The sequence below is a fragment of the Arachis hypogaea genome, chromosome 1, assembly GCF_003086295.3.
Source record: "Arachis hypogaea cultivar Tifrunner chromosome 1, arahy.Tifrunner.gnm2.J5K5, whole genome shotgun sequence".
Lineage (NCBI taxonomy): Eukaryota > Viridiplantae > Streptophyta > Magnoliopsida > Fabales > Fabaceae > Arachis > Arachis hypogaea.
This window is the reverse complement of record NC_092036.1, coordinates 100,530,167-100,540,422: the sequence shown is the minus strand read 5'-3', so window position 1 is coordinate 100,540,422 and position 10,256 is coordinate 100,530,167.

The following is a 10,256-nucleotide window of genomic DNA, read 5'->3' as shown; positions in this document are numbered from 1 at the left end:
ATTCAATTGGAATCGCAGGTTGATTTAATCAATCTGCTTTCACATTTGCCACACGCAAATATTCAAGTGGGAATATATGTTGTTCAATGTATTGTCATGTTGATAATGTTTTCTAAAATAGTACCCTCTATAAATATATATACCTTTACATACATGAACCATAAGTAGAGGAGAATAATAATCCTTGCACCTATATAATAAACCATCAATTATTCCATAATGTTATTGCATTAAATTAGTATAGCAAAATAAAAAGGTGCCAATAATTTCTATGCTATCAAAATAATGAAATATACAATGGTCGGTTATATATAGCTGCAGAATAAAGATGGCAGTTGGAAGTTGCAATTACATTCGGAACCTCTATGAATTAAGATTAGAAAAACAAGTTTGGTATATATATTATAAGGCGGCATTGCCTAACTAACTGATGTATAAGGAATTCTATATAAGCTATAAGCCTATACCAAGTGTTTGCCATGTTTATTTATTTATTTATTTATTTATTTATTTGTGAAATTATTTATTGTGAAGAAGAAAATAAAAACAAAAGATATAAATGAAGAAATATAATCAAACAAACTTAAAAATTTTAATATTTATAATGCTATTAAATGCAGGAAAATCTTAATTCTAAAAGAATGTCTTAATTTAGTTATTATAATAGTAAAGACATATAAATAATTATATATTAAATATGTTTTCTTATATAATAATTTCTTTCTTTAGATTTACATAACTTTTTTTAGTTATAATTTTTTTTGTTTTATGTTCATTATTATTATTTTTTGATAAATAACAAGTACCAAATTTTAAATTTTAAATTTTGTAATTATAAAATCATATCACGTTATAAATTATTCATCCAAAACATTTAAATTAATAAAAAAAATCAGAATCTCACGCAAATAAAGGGTCATACAAATTACATATATTTTATTATTTTTTAATTTGCTCCTTAGTTTTTAAATTTTTGCAAATTCTTCTTTCTTTTATGAAATTATTTAGGCTATATTTGGAAGAAAGACAGAAATTAAAAGACTCACACTAAATTAAATTTTTGTATTATATTTAATATAAAATATATTAGGATATGTTATGTCTAAATATCATTTTTAGTTTAAAATAAATATAAAAATTAAAAGATAGATTAGAATTTAAAATATTAAATAAGAATATTTTAAAAAAAATTATTAAAATTGTAAGATGCAGCTCAAAAATTTCAATCCACTCCATCTCCATTTCTTAAAAATGCTAAAAAACTAAAATTTTGTGTTACAAGACTAAAATTTTAATTCACCTCCAATTTAGAAACAAACAAAGCAAATTACCTAGTTTCTTCCTTCTAATCGATAAATGCACATAAATATAGAGATATATCTTGTAGAGGTTTCATTATTGTTGGTTGTAGAAAAAGTTTTTAATCCCCTGCCATGCGTGCTTCCCTTGGAGACTCTGATACCGAGTTTCATCTCATAAGTCAAAAAGCTAGAGAGAAAACAATTAAAATAATTTAATTACTACCCATACCATACACCATGAATTAATAATTCGATACAAATTAAGTTACACAATTATTTACTTCTGAAGTTTATTATTTTTAAAAACTTTTAAATATATCAGTACATTGATGTTTCAGTAAATTTTAATGGTTGATCTTAATTATATATATATAATTAAAATTAACTGTTAAAATTCACTAAAATACTGATGTACCGATATATTTAAAAGTTTTTCCTATTATTTTAGGTGAAAACTCAGGTGTAGTCGACTTTACGTAAAGTTGATAACTGAAAGTTGTTAGACAAAAATTTAGTCAAATCAGTTAAATCATCTAACAATGCTTAGATATCAACTTCACGTAAAATCGACTGTATCTGAGTTTCTACCGTTATTTTATGAGAAGCAATGAGGCGGAATGAAAATAAATTATTATGAAATGGGTACTGAGTTGAAATTATAGAAGGAAGCATGCAAGCATTTTTATATAAGAAGAGTAAAAGGAGTTGCTTTCATTGGTTTTATATTAGTGTGTGGTTGAACGAAGGAGAACAAATATTCAGAAGGTTGACTTTTAGGGTTTGAATAATAGTTTGCAGTGTTGTTGGTTTGGTTTGGAATAATTCCCAAATAGCGACATGCATGTTGGGACGGTATTCAATTCAATATATAAATTATAGAAACAGCAGTCAAATCTTCCAAACATATCCTTTAAAATTCAATGTCGGTTGTTCCCATGTGATGTGCTCAACATCGCACTCATCCATCATCTATCACCGGATTTACACACGCGCCGTCGTGCCCCGCCCTCCTACTCCAAGTCCTGCCACTTTTCTTCGCCGGCCGTTGTCTTTATGAATAATTATGAACTTCACATTAAGTTAACTGTAATTGAATTTTTACCATAAATTTTTGCTAAATGCCGCTAACACATGCGAATATATACATTAATAATTAACAAAGAAAAAAAGAAAATACTTATTGTATTAAGGTTCGTTTAGAAAATTTTAAAATTTTTTTTGAATTTTTGACTTATAAAAAGTAGTAATATTAATAATATTTGATATAATTTTTATAATTAAATTATAATTTTTAAGAAACTATTTAAGTATTTAAAAAAAAATTAAAAAAATAACTTCTCTCATCATAAATTTTTTTATTACATTTCTTTTAAAATAAACAGTTTTAAAACTAAAAAACCAATCACAAAATAACTTATAAATAAGTTACTTTTAAATTATTTTTTAGAAAAAAACTTAATTAAACTGTTTATTCAAACTGGACTTCAGTATATATTAACTTATAATATTAATAATTATTTAATTTAATAAAATAAATTTATTTTGAAATAATTAATATTAATAAATTTTTAATAACATTTTTTAAGATTTAAAATTTATAATGAAAATAATTTCAAAAAGTTGTTTCGGTTAAAAAGCCTAACTTCCTAATTGAACTCTTTTTTTACTAGCTTTTCACACTATCTTTTAGTTTGGACAATAGCTAATTTGTCTTAAATTTAAATTTTATTTAAAAATTCATTGTGAATATAAATCATTATTATATATATAAATTATATCTAGTTGATCTTATATATGAACCCCACACATTTTATTAGACTATAATAATTAAAATGTCTTAAAAAATGTTATTATTTTTTGAGAAACGCTTAAATACAATATAATAATAGACCAACATGAAATGCTTAAATACAATATAATAATCAAGAATAATTAACCCTTGATGACAATATCGAAAGGGGTCTAATTAATTGTGAACCATGTGATTCTGTGTTAGTTCTTCCCGTTCAGGATCGAGTTCTTTCGAAAACGATCGAACAAAAAAATGAAACGGGCTTAGAACAGCAACGAACCTTTCTAAAATTATTTTAAAAAATAGTTATTGTGATTTTTTTTTTTTTTGGGGTTCTTTGGAGAGTGCAAAGTGCAAACTACTTTTAATTTATAAATTAAAGCATAACTTATTGAACATGCACGTATGAAAGTAGAAAAGCTGTAAGTAGCAGTTATGGGCACTTGTTACTTGTGAGCTTAATATAGACACTCTACCTTTTTATAGTACACTTTGTCTTCTTTTACGAGTATTAGAATCTTAATTGAATAGAGCGAAAGATAATGCATGGTTGATAAATTCCCGTTTAAATTAGTATTAAGACCAGTGTCCTTTGTGATATATATATTTTGCAACCTAATCCTACTTCTATGTCTACCATTTTAAGAGAGGCACATAAACAATGTTGGTGTAGTTAAGTCAATATGCGTAACTATTTAATACCTTCTTTGGTGCACTGTACTATATCTATGGTTAATGCTATGTGGTGCGAAACGTTATGGAATAACATCTACTTAATCTATATTATTGAAGCAAAAAAAAAAAAAGAACATAGTGGTTTCACAAGACATTCACAATGATAAATACACGGTATGTACACACACTAATTTTCCACTGAATAGGGCAGATTAAGATCTAATTTATTATAAATTTAAATAGTCGTTGGTCCATATATTATTGCATATTTAAAATAAAATTAAAATTTTTTAACAATATTTAAATTGATTATATTTTTAAATTTTTTTAAATATATCATACACTAATATTTTAGTAATTTTTAATATTAATCTTAATTATATATATTTTTTATAATTAAAATCAACAGTTAAAAATGACTGAAATATCGATATACTAATCCACTTAAAAATTTTCTTATACTTTTATATATTTTATCTCTATATACAAGTTACAATACTTTTATATGCACAAGTCATTCACAAAATTAAGAGAAACAAAGGGAATCATGTGGCCATGATGATTAAAATATGATAGCTCATGGGATTTGATAAAATAAAGAGAGGGAAGTTCAATTCAATAAAAAAAATAAAGGAAGAATGGTGCAAAGAGACAAGCGATAAATCCAAGGATGAACAAGGGAATTGGATTATTGTTATTATTATTGTAAAGCAAATTAAAAAAGAATTACATAACATATATATATATATATATATATATATATATATATATATAGATATTGTATTGGGGATATGATATATATAGCTTTTGAGGGGAGCGTGTGTTAGAAGTAATCATAGAATATACCAAAACCGCGTAAAGTGCATGTGCTTTCAAGGTTTGCTTCAGTTAATTCTAGCCGTCCGATGAAACAAGCAGGAGCTACTTGTATTTTCAGATGCGTCCACGTGTACTCCACTGGCTAGGTGGGCCCGTCTCTGCCCATTGGGCTCCACACAACCTTTGATCGGTGAGGTGACATTGCCTTCTCAATTCTCATGAAGAACATTTAATAACGATATTATTTGTTTATCATTGACCTATTCAACTTTGGGTTTTTTGGGTAACAAAAATTAGTTTAGTTTGAATTCAAAAGTTTTTATAATAAAATTAGTAAATTACAACTCTTTTTCCCTTAAACTTATTTTTCTCGTAATTGTTGTATATTTAAACCGTAATTCTAATAACCTCATCCTAATAATGGACAATCATGACTTTTTCTACTTATAGGGGCACACTTGTCATTTCATATATATACCTGATGGAAATTTGACACAAATATACTGTAATAAACTTTTTTTAAAAAAATATTTTCATGTAAAAATTTATTTAAATAACAAAATCATTACATATATTTTATTTATTGATAAAATAATTACTTTAAAACAATTATTTAATTATTTATTACTATGTCAATAAATATTTTTATGTTTATATATAATGGTTATTTAAAATGAATAACATATATGTTGGATCTTATGAACTAGAAATCTAGAATCATTAAATAATGAGCGAACGAACATGATTGATATTTTAAAAAATGAAAATAATAGTGCATTTTAATTTTTAACATGAACATACTTATGTTGAAATATTCTAAAACATTATCTAATTATTATTAAAATGAAATGACATACATAGGCATTGATTGCATTTCTTATAGCATTTATGAGTTAATATGTGAAAGCATTGCCGTAAAAATTAAATAAGGTGGTGGTGGTGGTGGTGGTGCATGGTGCAGTAGTAGGGTTATAAATGATGAGGGAATAAATGACGTGATGATGATGTCAGCACCTCCAAAGCTTCTTGGCTAGGCTAAACAGAAAGTCAGGCATGGAATGCACGTGCTGAAGCTTCTTAGAGACTATGAATGATGACGCTCATAAATAAAAAGTAGTCCCCATGTCATTCACACCTCAAAAAACTTTATTTTAATTTAATTTAATTTGTTACTATCTCATATACTATTTAACTTAACCATGCATTATTCACTCCTTGAATAGTCCTTTTTGAGTACTTTGGAATTAAAGTATGTTATTAAGTAACCTCAATTTGCATGAATAAGACTCTTTCTTAACGCGTAATTATTGAATCATTTCTCATTTATTTAATTTATTTATATATGAAGAGCATGTAACATGTTATTGTATGTGATCGTACGATATGGCTGGAATGCAGCTAGAGCTATAGCTATAATAAGAAAGGATTATTTAATATTGATAGGACTTGATATTTGAATTTTGAATCCTCATTAAGTTTTCGGCCTAAATCATCATGATTCAGATTGTTTTATCTCCCGCTAGATTACTGGCACCATATGCATTACTAATTGCGTAAAATTTGAGCTAAATGTTAAAAGTGTTATTAAAAATAAACGACAAGATTTCATTATCTCGTTCGGTCACTTTATCGAATCAAATAGTCAGCGCTATACATGTTGAATGTTATAAAATGTGACTCAATATATACCTCTCTTAATTATATGCCGACGACGACTGCACTATATTGTTGTCCCATAAATAAAAAATATATATATATGTTATATTATAATTTTTATCATCGTTACTAGAAAAATTATTTTTAATAATTTTTTTTGTTAATAATAAACATAATCGCTAATATACTTACATATTGACAATTAATTAAATATTAGTCGTTTTATATTTTATTATTAAAATTTTTTAACAATAATTATACAATTACCAATTAAAACCTTTTTAATGACAACAAAAAGCTATAATTGTTATAAAAATATAAGTTACATAAAATATCTAATAACTATTGTATTATTGCTATTAAAAATAATTTTTGTTATAATAAAAATTTTAAAATCAGCATTATTTATTATTTTTTATTAATAATATTTAAAAAAATTAACTAAAAATATAATATTAAATTACTAAACTAAAAATATTGAATGCTGATTAAAAATATTAATATAAGTTAAAATTACTTATTCTTAAACCACTACAATAATATAGATTATTTTTTAGGGTTATAATGTGTAAAAGAAAATTAAAATTTGTCAAAAAAATAAATTTTGACACTATTTTAACTATGAAAATATGTTAATAAAAGTTTTGTCAAAAATAGTATTTTTAACATATAAGCGATTGTGAAAAAAATTTAAATCTTATTTTGATAAATATTGGCTGTCAAAAATAATTTGTTAGAAAATTTTGAGACCATATTTTCTGTGATACTTATTAATTGTCAAAAATACTATTTATTTTGACACTTATTGACTATAAAATATTCTCAACAAAAAATTTTAACAAAGAATGAGATGTGATCTTGAAACTAAAGAATAAATTGAAATTTTGAAGATAAAGAATGAGTTGTATAATCCTAAACTGAGAGCAGTGTGATGTCAAAATTAACAGAGCCCAAAGAAAAAAAAATAGTAGAGTAGATTGAAAACAAATAAGTGTCAAAATTGAGGAGTAATTTTCTACGGTCAAATTTTTTGTCAAAAAATATAGAAAATTTGACATTTGTGATATTTGTCAAAAATATATATTAATTTTGACATTTAATTATAGTGTTAAAAAATAAAGTGTCAAAATAACTCTATTTTCTTGTAGTGAACTTTTTAAGATAAAATAGTAAAAGAAAAAGCATTTAAATAAAACAAATTAATTCTAAATGTCCAATCACACATAATTTCTTCTAGAAGATTATCGCTTGGTGCAATAACGTCGACAATTTTCTTGGCCTTGATTGCTCATTTTGCTATTAAGTATATCTGCATAATTATTTACTAATCAACAAATAAAGAGAATCTCACAATTCAATCTGAATTTTAATAATCAACTCACTATCCGAATAACGATCCAGAATGAACAAGTTTCGGATTTTTATAAATATATTATTTATCAAAATAAATAATTTGTAATAATTTTATTAAAATACGTGGTATCTTTTATCTCGTTTACAATATAAATAAAATAAGAATGCATGTATCTCGTATAAATTATAAACGAGATAAGACGCAAAACATTACACTACAAAAAATTATCAGAAGAGCGACTGAAAAAATTAGTTGCTAATAGTGACTGATTTAGCGACCGATATAAAATTTCTAGGATCAGAAAAAAATTGGTCGCTAAATTATATTTATTGACTGATTTTAGCAACCCACAAAATCAGTCACTAATAGCAACCGAACTAACGACCGATAAGTTTGTTATACAATCAGAATAAAGTTGGTTGCTAAAGCGGTCGCTATTTTTTAATTTAGTAATCAATTAGCAACCAAAACAAGAGAAGAAACCACTTTGAGATTTTTTGTCACAAAATCGGTCACTATTTTTTAATTTAGTGACCAATTTTACAACCGATAGAGAAATAGGGTGAAATTTTGTTTGGTCGCGCTCTAATTCAGTTACTAAGGCAATGGTCACTAAATCGGTTACTAAGGCAATGGTCACTAAATCGGTTGCTAATTGTTAAGATAGTGACCGATTTTAACGACCAACAAAATCGGTCACTAATTGCAACCAAATTAGCAACCGATACCAGAATAAGTTGGTCGCTAAATCGGTCGCTATTTTTTAATTTAGCGACTGAATTAGCAACCAAAACAAGAGAAGTAACTTTTTGGGATTCTTGGTCACAAAATCGGTCGCTATTTTTTAATTTAGCGACCGATTTTGCAACCGATTGAGAAATAAGGTAAAAAAACTGTTTGGTTGCTAATTCGGTCGCTAAGGCAATGGTCACTAAATCGATCACTAATTTAAATAAAATAATATAGTTACTGAAATACCCTCACAAACCCTAACTCAATTTACCCATACCATTCTCATCTTCTTCAAACAATTACTGAGTTACACGCTGGAAGCATAGCACCGTCTTCTTCGTCGCAGCGCCGTCTTTGTCATCTTCTGATTGCAATGCCATCTCCTGAGTTCTCGTCGCCGTCGTCTTCTGAGGTTTCGACATCGTTGCCTTCGTCCATGAGATCTCGACGGCATTGACATCGTCAGAATTCGCAGATTGTCTCATCACCGTTCAGATCTGACTTTCCCATTGTCAAGCCGTTCTTTTCTCATCGTCACCTCCTATGGTCGTTTCACCTCCTCTACTCACTCCTTTGTTGCAGATCGTCGGCTTGCCGTCCAGATCCGCCGTTGCTCCTTGTCGCGTAGTTCATTTTTCATTGTTACCTCCTCTGGTAGCTTCTTCTCCGGCAACAACAACAACAGTTTCTCCAATAACTTCTTCTCAAACTAATTTATTTGATATTCTAAAGCCTCAAATAACGATCATTTGTTGCTTGTAGAAGGATAATGTATCTAATCAGCGCGAGCACATAGTCCACCTTCTCGCGAATGAGCAATCTCGGCTTCAAATTCCAAATGCAACTGATTTTTTAATTTTTTGTTTCTTTCTGTATTTCGCCTTCTCCTTGTTTGATTCAGATTTTAGGTACGTCAATTTCTCCATTTGAATCTTGATCAAATATTTTAATGGTTTGGTGGAAATGTTGGAACTTTTGAATGCGAAAACTTTAAGTTGCACGGATTGTTTTCTACATAATTTTTAATTTTTTTGATGAATTTTGTGGAAATCAGATATACGAGGATGGAGTTAGGCTTACGGTTAAGGTTCGGGTTTGGTGGTGGTGGAAGGAGCAGAATGGAAGATTCTGAACTTGAAGAGGGAGAGGCATGCTCATTCCAAAACCACGAGGAGGAGCTTGATGATGCTAGCATTGATCTTAATATTGATCTCTCTTACATTGTAAGTGCTATTTTTGTGTTTCTTTGATTAAGATGTTTAGGGTCTTGTAGTAAAATTGTGCTTTTGAAATTCTTGTATTTTATGATTTCTTTTTTGCTTGTTTTACTATCCTAAATTCAATGCCTTAGCTCTTAACTATGTGTTTCTCTAGTTTGTGCAATTTATTTGGAGTTGTGCATTACAGAATTGCGTTTTATTAGGATTGAATTGAATATTTAAAATGTATTTTATTTTATGTGTAATATTTCACATAGAGGATGTGATAAAAAAAATTCTTAATTTTAATGGCATTTGGTCCTCAACTTAATGCATTAGATGATTGAAGAAATTTTTGCTCAGAATGTCTGTTTAGACAGTAATAAAGGTGGTGCTTTAATTATTTAATTTGAAAATTGAGCTAACTGAGCGTGTGATGGCTGTTAATGTTACATAGTAATACAAGTTGAGGGTGTATTTGACGTTGATGCAAACTCATCTATTGATCAATCCTCTGAAGATTTAAACATCAAGATACCAGAGATTCTTTACTTTTGATTTACATATTAATCTTCATTGCATATATTATCTCTGCTTTCTCTGTTACTATTTTATCTACTGTGTTACTCATAAACTATGCTCGTCATCATAATCATGAAAGTAAAGTATACCTTATTACCAATACCCTTTATGAATCTGGACTTCAGAAAGTTTAGTTTATAGGTGTT